Genomic DNA, 17,500 nt, shown 5'->3' with positions numbered 1-17,500 from the left:
TTGGAAAAATGTGTGAACAAATGAAAAAAAAATGATCCGCTCCACTTGATGACATCAAGCATAGTAATATTTTAGTGAAGAAAATATGAAATTGATGTTCAGTGATTAGTTTGGATGAATGAGAAAATGTAATTGTTTGATGCATAAAAATAACTCAGTTGCTGTATTTGATATTAAGCAGCAAAATATAGTGATTTGAATATTTGGGAAAACATCAAACCAGATTATGTAAAAAGAAAAAAAAAAGATGAAATTAGAAAATATATATTTTATGTTTATGAGTTCTGCCAATCAAAATTTTGTGGCAGAAATTGGGTGATTACCATGCAATTTTATTTTGGTAAAATTCTTAAATTATTAGAATGTTTATTATAATTTCTAATTAGTGACTTGTTATAATCAAAATCCGCCCTAAAGAGTGTCCTTTCTTTTATTAGGTATCAGAGTAGGTATCAAGATTTCTACTTCTATACAAATGTGATATTTCAGATCTGTACATAAAAAATTTGTTGAATATATAGGTTGAGAATTGTTCTGTGTCGCTCTCTCTCACACACACACGCATTCTCACTTTTATAGATATAATAGATAGATTACTCTAGATATATTTCCATATGTCTGAATACCCTATATACAAATTTTCAAATCTGTAGATAAAAAAATTTGTTGAGTATATAGGTTGAAAATTGTTCTCTCTCTCTCTCTCACACACACATTCTCAATTTTAGAGATATAATAGATAGATTATGCTAGATATATTTCCATATGTCTGAATACCCTATATACAAATTTTCTAATCTGTAGATCAAATATTTGTTGAATATATAGGTTGAAAATTGTTCTTACTCTCTCTCTCTCTCTCTCTCTCTCTCTCTGGCTACCTCACACACACATTCTAACTTTTATAGATATAATAGATAGATTATGCTAGATATATTTCCATATGTGTGAATACCCTATATACAAATTTTCTAATTTGTAGATAAAAAATTTGTAGAGTGCATAGGTTGAGAATTGTTCTCTCTATCTCTCACACACACACATTCTAACTTTTAATGATATAATAGATTATGCTAGATATATTTCGATATTTCTGAATACCCTATATATAAAAATTTGTTGAATGTATAGGTTGAGAACTGTTCTCTCTCTCTCTCTCTCTCTCTCGCTCACACACACACATTCTCACTTTTATAGATATAATAGAAAGATTATCCTAGATATATTTCTATTTGTATGAATACTCTATATACAAATTTTAAAATCTGTAGATAAAGAATTTGTTGAGTATATGGGTTGAGAATTGTTCTCTCTCTCTCTCTCTCTCACACACACACACACATTCTCACTTTTATAGATATAATAGATTATGCTAGATATATTTCCATATGTCTGAATACCCTATATACAAATTTTCAAATCTGTAGATAAAAAATTTGTTGAGTATATAGGTTGAGAATTGTTCTCTCTCTCTCTATCACACACATTCTCACTTTTATAGATATAATAGACAGATTATGCCAGATATATTGAAATATGTCTGAATGCCCAATATACAAATTTTGAAATCTGTAGATAAAAAATTTGTTGTATACATAGGTTGACAATTGTCCTCTCTCTCACACACACACACATTCTCACTTTTATACATATAATAGATAGATTATGCTAGATATATTTCTATATGTCTGAACACCCTATATACAAATGTTCAAATCTGTGGATAAAAAATTTGTTGAATGTATAGGTTGAGAATTTTTATCTCTCTCTTTTTCTCTCTCTCTCTCTCTCGCTATCTCACACACACGCATTCTCACTTTTATAGATAAAATAGATAGATTATGCTAGATATATTTCCATATGTCTGAATACCCTATATACAAAGTTTCAAATCTGTAGATAAAAAATTTGTTGAATATATAGGTTTAGAATTGTTCTCTCTCTCTCTCTCTCACACACACATTCTAACTTTTGTAGTTATAATAGATAGATTATGCTAGATATATTTCCATATGTCTGAATACCCTATATACAAATTTTCTAAACTGTAGGTAAAAAATTTGTTGAGTATGTAGGTTAAGAATTGTTCTCTCTCTCTCTCTCACACACACACACACACACACAAGTTCTCACTTTTATAGATATAATAGATAGATTATGCTAGATATATTTCTATATGTCTGCCTACCCTATATACAAATTTCCAAATCTGTGCCCAAAAATGTGTGGAATATATAGGTTGAGAATTGTTCTCTCTCTCTCTCTCTCTCTCTCACACATATTCTCACTTTTATAGGTTATATAGGTTGAGAATTTTTTGCTCTTTCCATCACTCACATTCACACTTTTATAGATATAATACATAGATTATGCCAGATATATTTACATATGTCTGAATACCCAATATACACATTTTCAAATCTGTAGATAAAAAATTAGTTGAATATATAGGTTGAGAATTGTTCTCTCTCTCTCTCTTTCTCTCTCTCTCACACACACATTCTCACTTTTATAGATATAATAGATAGATTATGCTAGATATATTTCCATACGTCTGAATACCCTATATCCAAATTTTCTAATATGTAGATAAAAAATTTGTTGAATATATAGGGTGAGAATTTTCCTTCCTCTCTTTCTCTCTCTCTCTTTCTCACACACACACAAGCTGAAAATTGTTCTCTCTCTCTCTCTGACTCTCTCTCTCTCTCTCACACACACACACATGGTCATTTTATAGATATAATAGATAGGTTATGCTAGATATATTTCTATATGTCTGAATACCCTATATACAAATTTTTAAATCTGTAGATAAAAAATTTGTTGAGTATATAGGTTGAGAATTGTTCTTTCTCTCTCTCTCACACACACATTCTCACTTTTATAGATATAATAGATTATGCTAGATATATTTCCAAATGTCTGAATACCCTATATACAAATTTTCAAATCTGTAAAGATAGAATTTGTTGAATATATAGGTTGAGAATTGTTCTCTCTCTCTCTCTTTCACACACATTCTCACTTTTATAGATATAATAGATAGATTATGCTAGATATATTTCCTTATGTCTGAATACCCTATATACAAATTATCAAATCTGTAGATACAAAATTTGTTGAGTATATAGGTTGAGAATTGTTCTCTCTCTCTCTCTCTCTCACTCACTCACTCACTCACTCACTCACTCACAAACACACACACACATTCTACCTTTTATAGATATAATAGATTATGCTAGATATATTTCCATATGTCTGAATACCCTGTATACAAATTTTCAGATCTGTACATAAAAATTAGTTGAATATATAGGTTGAGAATTGTTCTCTCTCTCTCTCTTCTCTCTCTCTCTTTCACACACATTCTCACTTTTCTAGATATAATAGATAGATTATGCTAGATATATTTCCATATGTCTGAATACCCTATATACAAATTTTATAATCGGTAGATAAAAAATTTGTTGAATATATAGGGGTAGAATTGTACTTACTCTCTCTCTCTCTCTCTCTCTCTCTCACGCACACATTCTCACTTTTATGGATATAATAGATAGATTATGCTGGATATATTTCCATATGTCTGAATACCCTATATACAAATGGTCAAATCTGTAGATAACAAATTTATTGAATAGATAGGTTGAGAATTGTTCTCTCTCTCTCTCTCGCAACCTTACACACACAACCACACGCAAACATTCTGACTTTTATAGATATAATAGATCGATTATGCTAGATATATTTCCATATGTCTGAATACCCAATATACAAATTTTCAAATCTGTAGGTAAAAAATTTGTTGAATATATAGGTTGAGAATTGTTCTCTCTCTCTCACACACTCACATTCTCACTTTTATAGATATAATGTATAGATTATGCTAGATATATTTCTATATGTCTGAATACCCTATATACAAAGTTTAAAATCCGTAGATAAAAATACGTTGAGTATATAGGTTGAGAATTGTTCTCTCTCTCTCTTACGCATACACACACACACACACACACATTTTCACTTTTATAGATATAATAGATAGATTATGCTAGATATATTTCCATATGTCTGAATACCCTATATACAAATTTTCAAATCTGTAGATAAAAAATGTATTGAATATATAGGTTGAGAATTGTTGTCTCTCTCTCTCTCTCTCTCTCTGGCTACCTCACACACACACACATTTTCACTTTTATAGATATAATAGATAGATTATGCTAGATATATTTCCATATGTCTGAATACCCTATATACAAATTTTCAAATCTGTAGATAAAAAATGTATTGAATATATAGGTTGAGAATTGTTGTCTCTCTCTCTCTCTCTCTCTCTCTCTCTCTGGCTACCTCACACACACACACATTTTCACTTTTATAGATATAATAGATAGATTATGCTAGATATATTTCCATATGTCTGAATACCCTATATACAAACTTTCAAATCTGTAGATAAAAAATTTGTTGAGTATATAGGTTGAGAATTGTTCTCTCTCTCTCTCACACGAAACTGTGCGCTCGGCTTCTTCCCCCCCTTCCCACCCCAAATGCTTGGGAAACTGTGCACTGTTTTTGTTGGTTTTCAAGCTGCCTCTTCCCCCCCCCACACACACACACAGTTTAACAGTAGTAGGAGGTCAAGAGAAAGAGGGTGAGAGAGAGAGAAGAGTAAGTTGGTGAGAGAGAGAGAAAAGAGAAAGAGGGTGTTGGTTTTATATTTTTATTATCGTCTAATATTTTGAAAGCTGAATTTCTAATAAAATGTGCATCTATAGGAGATAATGCCTGGGAATGTGTTCCCCCCCCCCACAGTTTAACAGTGGTGTGACGTCAAGAGAAAGAGGGTGAGAGAGAGGGAAGAGTAAGTGGGTGAGAGAGAGAAAGAGAGAGAAAAAAAAGAAAGACGGTGTTGGTTTTGTGAAAAAAGTTGTTATTTACAATTGTTCGCATTCTTGGCCTTTTGGTCAAGATCAAAGTGTAGTATCTGTTCTTCAGATGCTGCACTTCTATTTCTTGTTCTCTTTCGGTGGAGGAGAAATCCTCCACGACTGAGACAATTTTTATTTTTGTACCTTTTCTCCACGTTAAAAAACGACCCTGGTGTCTAACTGTCCCGTGGGGAGGCATAATAAATAGGTATAATTGTTCGCCATTAGTGGATGTTGACGTCACGTCACGTGACATGACTAAGCGTTTTTTTTTTTTAGTATGAATAACATTTTTTGTTTTAATCATAAAGTCTACACTTAATTTTATAGAAAATGATGTATATATAATAGAAAAAAAAAATTACTGGTTTTGTTGGATTCAAGTGGATCCCCCCCCTCCAGTTTAAGAGATAGCAGGTCACGTGGTAATATACAAAATGGCTAGCGTAAATATAAAGATCGGTTTTTTTATCGACGAATATTTTGAAAGCTGAATTTTTTTTTATTCCTGTACATTTTTTCCTGATATTTTTCGTTAAAACTCTTGTATAAATACTATTTTTAACCAGTTAAATACGTTGGAGACATTGTCATGGAGTTTAATAATCTCTAGAACAAAGCAGAAGAGAAATTACAAAAGTATCGGTAAAACAAAGTGTTTGTTTACATTTGTTCGCCATTACTGGATGTTGACGTCACGTCACGTGACATGACTAAGCGTTTTTGGATTATGTAATATTAACATTAAAATGACAGGTTTTTTTGGGGGCCCCCCTAGGAGAGAAATGATCAGTTCACCCCCTTTTAATGGTCCGTTTGGTGTGGAATTTCGATATTTGTCATGCGGGTGATCAAGGTTCAATATGATACATAATTTGTCAACTTTGGTTGTGTCTGTCAAAAGTTTGAGCTGACGTCACGTCACGTGACACGTATTGAATAACGTTAAAATGACAGGTTTTTTGGGGGGCCCCCCTAGGAGAAAAACGATCAGTTGACCCCTTTCTACTGGTCCGTTTGACGTGAAATTTCGATATTTGTCATCCGGGTGATCAAGGTGCAATATGATACCAAATTTGTCAACTCTGGTTCCGTCTTTCAAAAGTTTTAGCGTTACAAACAAACATACATACATACATACATACATACATACACACCGATTTTTGCCTTTTATATATATAGACTAGCAGGGCTACCCGGCGTTGCTCGGGACCGTATAAACAATGAAAAAACAAAAGCAGATATTGAACATATGTTTTATTCTTAGGGGAGAGGAATCTTTCATCTCTATGTATTATTTGTTTTATCTACCCCCGGACTGGTATAGTTCATGTTTTATCCCTAGCATAGGTAATTTACAGCATGTATATGAAATTGTTTTACCTTAGGGAGAAGAGAACAGGTAATATACAACATAATGTGTCTATATTACATCCCTGGCAACGCCTAGAAACCAGCTAGAACATGTATTTCAGTCAATGTTTATTACATCCTGGGCTATGCCGGGAAACCAGCTAATCTCTATTTAGTGACTTGACCACCAAAATACCTCCCTAAGTGTGTCCTTTCTTTTGAACTTATTAGATATAGGTATCTAGAAATGTGTGTGAAATTTTGTTGAATGCATTGTTCACTATGATTTTCTTATTGTTCTACACAATATCAACTGCAGCGAAATAAAACAGTAAACTTAGTGTAGTGTTAGAATAAAGAGCAAAGGAAAAAATTAGAATCATATTCTGTAATTGCAAATCTAAATTTGCTAGCGTGTACCAGTATTTGCCAGGTTGTGGAAATTTGGAATTTATAACGTATGTAGTGGCCTTTTCCTAGATACCTATTGCTAAAAATTATACTTTCATTTTGTTAGAAAAATCTCTCTTCGGATGCCCTGCATCATCCAAAATAAAAACAAATATTTTTATAATTGTTTCAGTACATTGCTACACATTGTGAAATTTGTTGACGTTTGTAAAAAAAAATCATGAATGTGCTTATATTCCAAAAAAGAAAATATCAGTGCACAGTATTGAAAGTGTTCGAGATTCAAAAGTCTGTAACATTTCTACTAACTTCATAAGATGTCATGTGAGAAACTGAATTGAATATCAAGACATTATCTGAAGCGTTTTTATTTTGGTATAACGTATGTGTTTACAGTGAACCGTAACTTTTAATAAACAGCTTGGTATGCAATGACATAGGCTAAGAATCTTAGACAAAATATATATAAATTGGAAAAATGTGTGAACAAATGAAAAAAAAAAATGATCCGCTCCACTTGATGACATCAAGCACAGTAATATTTTAGTGAAGAAAATATGAAATTGATGTTCAGTGATTAGTTTGGATGAATGAGAAAATGTAATTGTTTGATGCATAAAAAATAACTCATTTGCTGTATTTGATATTAAGCAGCAAAATATAGTGATTTGAATATTAAGGAAAACATCAAATCAGATTATGTAAAAAAAAAAGATGAAATTAGAAAATATATATTTTCTGTTTATGAGTTTTGCCAATCAAAATTTTGTGGCAGAAATTGGGTGATTACCATGCAATTTTATTTTGATAAAATTCTTAAATTATTTCAATGTTTATTATAATTTCTTAGTAGTGACTTGTTATCATCAAAATCCGCCCCAAAGAGTGTCCTTTCTTTTATTAGGTATCAGAATAGGTATCCAGATTTCTACTTCTATACAAATGTGATATTTCGGATCTGTAGATAAACAATTTGTTGCATATATAAGCTGAGAATTGTTCTCTCTCATTCTCTCTCTCACACACCCACACATTCTCACTTTTATAGATATAATAGATAAATTATGCTAGATATATTTCCATATGTCTGAATAATCTATATACAAATTTTCAAATCTGTAGATAAAAAATTTGTTGAGTATATAGGTTGAGAATTGTTCTCTCTCTCTCTCTCTCCTCTCACACATGCTCACTTTTATAGATATAATAGATAGATTATGCTAGATATATTTCCATATGTCTGAATACACTATATAAAAATTTTCTAATCTGTAGATAAAAATTTGTTGAATATAAAGGGTGAGAATTGTTCTTACTCTCTCTCTCTCTCTCTCTCACACACAGACATATTCTCACTTTTATAGACATAATAGATAGATTATGCTAGATATATTTCCATATGTCTGAATACCTTATATACCAATTTTCAAATCTGTAGATAAAAAATTTGTTGAATATATAGGTTGAGAATTGTTCTCTCGCTCTGTCTCTCTCTCTCTTGCTACCTCACACACACACACACGCAAACATTCTCACTTTTATAGATATAATAGATAGATTATGCTAGATATATTTCCATATGTCTGAATACCCTATATACAAATTATCTAATCTGTAGATAAAAAATTTGTTGAGTATATAGGTTGAGAATTGCTCTCTCTCTCACAGACACACACATTTTCACTTTTGTAGATATAATAGATAGATTATGCTAGATATATTTCCATATGTATGAATACCCTTTATAACAAATTTAAAATCTGTAGATAAAAAATTTGTTGAATATATAGGTTAAGAATTGTTCTCTCTCTCTCTCTCTCTACCTCACACACACCCACACACACAAACATTCTGACTTTTATAGATATAATAGATAGATTATGCTAGATATATTCCATATGTCTGGATACCCTATATACAAATTTTCTAATCTGTAGATAAAAAATTTGTTGAATATTTTCAACCCTTATCCTCGAGTGGCGTCTGGGCCTTGATAAGTAGTAATGCGTATTTAGCAAAATATAAATATATATATATATAACAAATTTACTGAATTTCCATTACTAACGATTACTGTATTGTCCAATTGACTACTGCGCTTTTCAACCCTTATCCTCGAGTGGCCTCTGGGCCTTGAGAAGTAGTAATTACTAACGATTACTATATTGACCAATTGACTACTGCACTTTTTAACCCTTATCCTCGGGTGGCCTCTGGGCCTTATTGTCCAATTGACTACTGTGGACTTTTTAACTCTTATGCTCGAGTGGCCTCTGGGCCTTGATAAGTGGAAATGACTAAGTAACAAAAAATAGGTATATAACAAATTTACTGAATTTCCATTACTAACGATTACTATATTGTCCAATTGACTACTGTGCACTTTTCAATCCTTATCCTCGAGTGGCCTCTGGGCCTTGATAAATGGTAATGCGTATGTAACAAAATATACATATATATAACAAATTTACTGAATTTCCATTACTAACGATTACTATATTGTCTAATTGACTACTGCACTTTTAAACGCTTATCCTCGAGTGGCCTCTGGGCCTTGATAAGTGGTAATACCATCGAGTGGCCTCTGGGCCTTAATAAGTGGTTGTGCCTAAGTAACAAAAAATAGGTATATTACAAATATCCCGCATTTCCATTACAACCGACTACTACGGTGCACTTTTCAATCCTTATCCTCGAGTGGCCTGTGGGCTTTGATAAGTGGTAATGCGTATTTAACAAAATATTAATATATATATAACAAATTTACTGAATTTCCATTACTAACAATTACTATATTTTGTCCAATTGACTACTGCACTTTTCAACACTTATCCTCTAGTGGCCTCTGGGCCTTGATAAGTGGTAATGCCTATATAAACAAAATATAAATATATATATAACAAATTTCCCGACTTTCCATTACTAAGTATTACTATGTTGTCCAATTAACTACTGCCATTTTCAACCCTTATCCTCGGGTGGCCTCTGGGCCTTATTGTCCAATTGACTACTGTGCACATTTAACTCTTATCCTCGAGATGTATCTGGGCCTTGATAAGTGGAAATGCCTAAGTAACAAAAAAATAGATATATAACAAATTTCCCGAATTTGACTACTGTGCACTTTTCAACTCTTATCCTCGAGTGGCCTCTGGGCCTTGATAAGTGGTCATATATATTTTTTACAAAATAACAAAATAGGTTGGAGTTGCTGAATAACTCATCCTCCTGTTAAAGCGGTTCCATCCTCTTTCCCAAATTTGACTACTGTGGACTTTTTAACTCTCATCCTCGAGTGGCCTATGGGCCTTGATAAGTGGTAATACATATTTTGTTATAAATATATATATATATATACCAAAACAGGTGTGAGTCGCTGAATAATTCATCCTCATATTAAAGCGATTAAATCCTCTTTCCCAAATTTGACTACTGTGCACTTTTAAACTCTCATCCTCGTGTGGCCTCGGGGCTTTGATAAGTGGTAATATATAGTTTGTACAAAAAAAAATATATATATATATATATATATATATATATAACAAAATAGGTTGGAGTGGCTGAATAACTCATCCTCCCGTTAAAGAGGTTCCATCCTCTTTCCCGAATTTGACTACTGTCCACTTTTCAACTCTCATCCTCGAGTAGCCTATGGGCCTTGATAAGTGGTAATATATATTTTTTAGTAAATATAGATATAAATATATATATAACAAAATAGGTTGGAGTCGCTGAATAACTCATCCTCCCGTTAAAACTGTTCCATCCTCTTTCCCGAATTTGATTACTGTGCACTTTTCAACTCTTATCCTCGAGTAGCCTATGGGCCTTGATAAGTGGTAATATATTTTTGTTATAAATATAGATATATATATATATATAAAAAAAATAGGTTGGAGTCGCTGAATAACTCATTCTCCCGTTAAAGCGGTTCCATCCTCTTTCCCGAATTTTACTACTATGCACTTTTCAACTCTCATCCTCGAGTGGCCTATTGTCCTTGATAAGTGGTAATATATATTTTTTAATAAAAGTATATATATATATATAACAAAATAGGTTGGAGTCGCTGAATAACTCATCCTCTCGTTAAAGCGGTTCCATCCTCTTTACCGTATTTTTTATACAGTGCACTATTCAACTCTCATCCTCGAGTGGCCTATTGTCCTTGATAAGTGGTAATATATATTTTTTAATAAATATAGATATAAATATATATATAAAAAAATAGGTTGGAGTCGCTGAATAACTCATCCTCCCGTGAAAGCGGTTCCATCCTCTTTCCCGAATTTGACTACTGTGCACTTTTCCACTCTAATCCTCGAGTGTCCTATGGGCCTTGATAAGTAGTAATATATATTTTTTACAAAATATATACATACATATATATAACAAAATAGGTTGGAGTCACTGAATAATTCATCCTCCTCTTAAAGCGGTTCCATCATCTTTGCCGAATTTGACTACTGTGCACTTTTAAACTCTCATCCTCGTGTGGCCTATGGGCCTTGATAAGTGGTAATATATATTTAAAAATAAATATAGATATAAATATATATATACCAAAATAGGTTGGAGTCGCTGAATATCTCATCCTCCCGTTAAAGCGGTTCCATCCTCTTTCCCAGATTTGACTACTGTGCACTTTTCAACTCTAATCCTCGAGTGTCCTATGGGCCTTGATAAGTAGTAATATATATTTTTTACAAAATATATACATACATATATGTAACAAAATAGGTTGGAGTCACTGAATAATTCATCCTCCTCTTAAAGCGGTTCCATCATCTTTGCCGAATTTGACTACTGTGCACTTTTAAACTCTCATCCTCGAGTGGCCTATAGGCCTTGATAAGTGGTAATATATAGTTTGTACAATATATATATATATATATATATATATATATTACAAAATAGGTTGGTGTCGCTGAATAACTCATGCTCCCGTTAAAGTTGTTCCATCCTCTTTCCCAAATTTGACTACTGTGACCTTTTGAACTGTCATCCTCGAGTTGCCTATTGGCCTTGATAAGTGCTAATATAGAGAGAAGAGAAACGGGGTGAGAGAGAGAGAAGATAAAGAGGGCGAGAGAGAGACAGAAGAGAATGAGGGGAGAGAGAGAGAGAAGAGAAAGACGGTGTGAGAGAGAGAAGAGAAAGGGGGTGAGAGAGAGAGAAGAGAAAGAGGTAGACAGGGAGAGTGAAGAGGGTAAGAGTGAGTTGAGAATGAGGGTGAAAGAGAGAGAGAGAAGAGAAAGAGGGTGAGAGAGAGAGAAAAGAAAGACGGCGAGAGAGAGAGAAAAGAGAAGAGAAGAGAAAGAGGGTAAGAGAGAGAGAAGAGGGTGAGAGAGAGAAGAGAAAGAGGTAGAGAGAGAAGAGGGTGAGAGAGAGCAGAGAAGAGGGTGAGAGAGAGCAGAGAAAGAGGGTGAGAGAGAAAGAGGGTGAGAGAAGTGAAAGAGGTAGAGAGAGAAGAGGGTAAGAGAGAAAGAGGGTGAGAGAGAGAAGAGGGTGAGAGAGAGAGAGGTAGTGAGAGAGAGAGATAAGAGAAAGAGGTAGAGAGAGAGAGAAGAGGGTAAGACAGAGAGAGAGAGAGGGGTAGTGAGAGAGAGAGATAAGAGAAAGAGGTAGAGAGAGAGAGAGAGAGAGAGAGAGAGAGAGAAGAGGGTGAGGGAGAAAGAAGAGGGTGAGAGAGAGCAGAGGGAGAGAGAGAGAGAAGAGAAATAGGTAGAGAGAGAGAGATGAAGGTGAGAGAGAGCAGGGAAAGAGGGTGATAGAGAAGAGAAAGAGGTAGAGAGAGAGAGAGAGAAGGGTGAGAGAGAGCAGAAAAAGAGGGTGAGAGAGAGAGAAAGAGGGTCAGAGAGAGAGAGAAGAGAAAAAGGTGTACACAGAGAGTGAGAGAGAGAAGAGGGTAAGAGAGAGAGAGAGAAGAGGTTGAGAGAGAGAGAGAGATAAGAGAAAGAGGTAGAGAGAGAGAAGCGGGTGAGAGAGAGAGAAGAGGGTGCGAGAGAGAAGAGAAAGAGGTAGAGAGAGAGAAGCGGGTGAGAGAGAGAGAAGAGGGTGCGAGAGAGAAGAGAAAAAGGTAGAGAGAGAGAAGAGGGTGAGAGAGAGAGAAAGAGGATGAGAGAGAGAAGAGAAAGAGAGAGAGAGAGAGAAGAGGGTGATAGAGAAAGAGAGTGAGAGAGAGAAGAGAAAGAGAGAGAGAGAGAAAGAGGGTGAGAGAAGAGGGTAAATGTGCATCTTTTTTTATAGTAGGTAATGCTTGGGAGACTGTGCACATTGCCTCCTCCCCCCTCCCCCCTACAAAAGCGGTTCCATTCATAAGAAAACAAACTCGTATAAAAGTAATTTTCGTGTATTTAAGCGGCCTCATACTGATAGCCACCCCCCCTTCCAGAGAGAGAGAAATATGGTGATAGAGAGAGTTAGGAAAGGTGTAGAGATAGAAGAGAGTGAGAGAGAGAGAGAAAGACGGCGAGAGAGAGAGAGAAAGACGGCGAGAGAGAGAGAGAAAGACGGCGAGAGAGAGAGAGAGAGAGAGAGAGAGAAGGGAAAGAGGGTGAGAGAGAGAGTAGATAAAGAGGGTGAGAGAGAGAAAGAGAAGAGAAAAAGGTCTAGAGAGAGAGAGAGAGAAGAGAGTGAGAGAGAGAGAGAGAGAAATATGGTGAGTCGAGTTGATCCTCTCTCTCTCTCACTCTCTTCTCTCTCTCTCTCTCTCTAGACCTTTTTCTCTTCTCTTTCTCTCTCTCACCCTCTTTATCTACTCTCTCTCACCCTCTTTCCCTTCTCTCTCTCTCTCTCTCTCGCCGTCTTTAGAGAGAAGAGAAACAGGGCGAGAGAGAGAGAGAAGATAAGAGAAGGGAAAGAGGGTGAGAGAGAGAGTAGATAAAGAGGGTGAGAGTGAGAAAGAGAAGAGAAAGAGGTCTAGAGAGAGAGAGAGAGAAGAGAGTGAGAGAGAGAGAGAAATATGGTGATAGAGAGTTAGGAAAGGTGTAGAGATAGAAGAGAGTGAGAGAGAGAGAGAAAGACGGCGAGAGAGAGAGAAAGACGGCGAGAGAGAGAGAGAGAGAGAGAGAGAGAGAAAGACGGCGAAAGAGAGAGAGAGAGAGAGAAAGACGGCGAGAGAGAGAGAGAGAAAGTGGAAAATGTGCAAGCGACCTAATTTTCGTTTACATAAGCGGCCTGATACTGATACCCCCCCTCCCCCTTCAAGTTAACAGAGTTAGAATGTATAAACAAAATGGCTAATCTTTGTTTACATGTAAATTACAAAGAGCAAAGTCATCTTCGCCGGCAAAAAACTTCGAGCAAAAATAAAAACATTTTCCCTACGTCAATTTTCGTGTAATTTTGGGTTTTTTTTTATTTTTGGAGTGCGATAATTACGTTGGTAATAACGGTTCGAGTCGAAAACTAATATTTAACTGTGTTATAGTATCAATTTCTCCTCCGAAGGCAGTTTTAACGTACCTCAGCTGCAGCCGACATTTTACTGAGCTGACGTCACGTCACGTGACACTTAATGAATAACGTTATAATGACAGGATTTTTGGGGCCCCCCCTGGGAGAAAAATGATAAGTTCACCCCCTTGTAATTGTCCGTTTGACGTGAAATTTCGATATTTGTCATGCGGGTGATCAAGGTTCAATATGATACATAATTTGTCAACTTTGGTTGTGTCTGTCAAAAGTTTGAGCTGACGTCACGTCATGTGACACGTATTGAATAACGTTAAAATGACAGGTTTTTTGGGGGGCCCCCCTAGGAGAAAAACGATCAGTTGACCCCTTTCTACTGGTCCGTTTGACGTGAAATTTCGATATTTGTCATCCGGGTGATCAAGGTGCAATATGATACCAAATTTGTCAACTCTGGTTCCGTCTTTCAAAAGTTTTAGCGTTACAAACAAACATACATACATACATACATACATACATACACACCGATTTTTGCCTTTTATATATATAGATGATTATAAATAAATATATATAAATAATAATAAATATATATATAATACTATAACTACTTAATTTACTCAAATAAAATTAATATACGAAAGTATAAGATTTATGCGTAAACTTTAAGTATTTACTTCAAAAGTGCTCAATACGTAGGTAGAGCAAGTTAGTAAATAAAACAAATAAATAAACAAGCAAATAAAACTCTAGATGCCATTGTAACTTATGAAATACTAGCGGGCGCCTGAGGTTGCCCGGTCGTAAAATACGGTTGAAAAAAAAAAAAAAAAAAGACGGAACTTCTTATCGTGTTATTAAAAGAAAAAATGCCGCGTTCTGAGTGCGAACTTGTAAAAATTAAGTTCGTAAGCGAACGCTCTATCGATTGGACCAAGACATCACAGATGATATTATGCTGCAAATTTAGCTTTTTAAAATGAAACAATGAATCGACCGAAGCTTATACACCTGGAGAACGTCAAAAGTTACATCGACTGAAACATTATGCTGTAACAGAGCACGGCTGCATGTATGGCAGCAGCAGTAGCAGCAGCAGCAGTATGTAAATGACCGAGCCGAATGCGATGTGATGTCACAGCAAGGGAGAAGGAAAGAAAAAGATTATAAAAATGAGTTACACATGTAGCCGAGAGCGACAGGAAAAGACGTGTCCTAAATATGGCCTGACATAGACCGAGTACCACATGTTCGACACGGCAGAGACAAGGCGTTATTCTAGAAGGACTTGTAAATAAATGTACGTTGTTTGAACTGAAAAAAAGTTAATCAAATTCTTTCCTTGGTTTTGTTTCATTGCGACTATCTGCATGGTTTTGATTGCTATAACTTTTGATGGCTTGGCAGTCTATAATTTTTCAATTTTAGCATTCTATAATTTAATATGCCGTAGCCCAACTTTCAATAATTCTCACTGGCTTGGCAGTCTATAATTTAGCATTGAATCTAGACATTCCATAACCTAGCAGTCTATGGTATAGCTTTCAATAACTTTTATTGGTTTGGCAGTTTATGATTTGTATTCAATGTTATGACTTGAATTTCTTATGCCAAACTCTCAAGTGTTTTGCATAAGAAAATTTCATTATTATGGCTCACACCTGTTATTGGATGAAGACATATATATTCACATAAACCTGTTCGGTTTAAATTATGGACAAAATGTGAAGATATTTCGCTGTTACATATTTAGAGAAGGCAAAAGAAAAACAATTTAATTTAGAATGTATAGGGATTTAATCAAGTTTTCAATGATGAAAGAAGGTTTATATATATATATATATAAAACAAATATAAATGCTGGAAGCTATTAAAAAGAAAGAAATTTATATATATATATATATATATATATATATATATATATATAGAGAGAGAGAGAGAGAGAGAGAGAGAGAGAGAGAGAGAGAGAGAGAGAGAAAGAGAGAGAGAAAGAAAGAAAGAGAGGGGGAGGGAGACCGGTAGGTGGGGAGAGAGGTGAAATAAAGTATATAAAAATGGGAGTAAGATATTTATTGAAGGGGAGAAAACAAACCAAAACCTTTAAACGTTATTTCACACAATGGCTAAATCTAATTGGGAACAATAGTACAAAAAATAAAACTTGTAAAAATAATTTAGATGAAAAAAATATAAGAATCTCTCAAAATAATAACGGAAATAAAAAGAAAAAGGACAAATAGACGTAGAAATTGCATTTGGTTTACTCCGCAGAACATGCATAAAAATAATTTGCCGGGGGATTTTTTTTTTAATTATTGACATTAGAAGCATGGATTAGGTAAACAAGGTAAAATAAACTAGAAATCGTACATCACAATAATCCAAATACATAAACCAAATGTAGCAAATATTACTTACTAACTAGATCTACCTACGTATTGAGCACTTTTGAAGTAAATACTTAAAGTTTACGCATGAATCTATACTTTCGTATATTAATTTTATGTGAGTAAATTAAGTAGTTATAGTATTATATATATATTTATTATTATTATATATATATATTTATTTATAATCATATATATATATATATATATATATATATATATATATATTAGAAAAGAAAATATGATATATTTTACATAATGTAATATTTAGTTTTAAACTAACACATAAGAGCTAATAATTGTATTTTATAATTATATGTAAATAATAGATTAAATGTTAAATTTTCATATGGAGCTTGAAATAGCCCTGGACTTGAAATAGTCTAACAATTGGCCTAACTGCAATATGTGGGCATGCCACATATTAGTTGTAAATAAAATATTTTTATTATAAATAAGATAATAAGCACATGAATGTAAGAATATTAGCGGCTTTGTTTTTCATAATACACTATTCATAAAACAATAAAGTAAAAACAGAATAAAATTTTCAAGTGTTGATTTAAATACTCATTTAATTAGTTGAAACAAGAAAGCATTATATTGACACAGATGATGATAGTAAAATACATATGAAAATATTATTTATAATCGATGCATTATTTTTTAACATGAAATATAATTTTTTATATTAATTGTTCCTTAATAATTTTGTTTGCAAATTATACGGTAAAATATATAAAACTATAAACTTAACATACGGAAGTGAGGGCGTGGAGATTGAAATATTCTATCAGTTTGTTTCATTGCAACATTTAAACATGTAAAAAATAAGTTTATATTAACATTTGGAATAAAAAAAATGGTAAATGTGAGGGTAAGAGAATATAAGATATTATGTTAAAATAACATTATCTATATATATAAAAGCCACACGTCTGTGTGTATGTATGTATGTTTGTTTGTAACGCTAAAACTTTTGAAAGACGGAACCAAACT

At 33.7% G+C, this 17,500-nt stretch overlaps 1 protein-coding gene and 1 pseudogene across 1 annotated transcript in view; one reads left to right on the top strand and one right to left on the bottom strand.

Moving 5' to 3' along the window:
* The window catches only part of LOC145252368 (protein fuzzy homolog), a 1,014,795-nt gene that overhangs the window by 62,447 nt on the left and 934,848 nt on the right, over window positions 1-17,500 (bottom strand). The window lies entirely within an intron of this gene.
* LOC145253013 (U2 spliceosomal RNA) lies at window positions 4,953-5,086 on the top strand (annotated as a pseudogene).

Source organism: Euprymna scolopes, chromosome 29 (genome assembly GCF_053919585.1).
Source record: "Euprymna scolopes isolate OS-2025 chromosome 29, ASM5391958v1, whole genome shotgun sequence".
NCBI classification, from domain to species: Eukaryota; Metazoa; Mollusca; class Cephalopoda; order Sepiida; family Sepiolidae; genus Euprymna; species Euprymna scolopes.
Note: the sequence above shows the minus strand (reverse complement) of the source record. Positions and strands in the feature narration are given on the sequence as shown.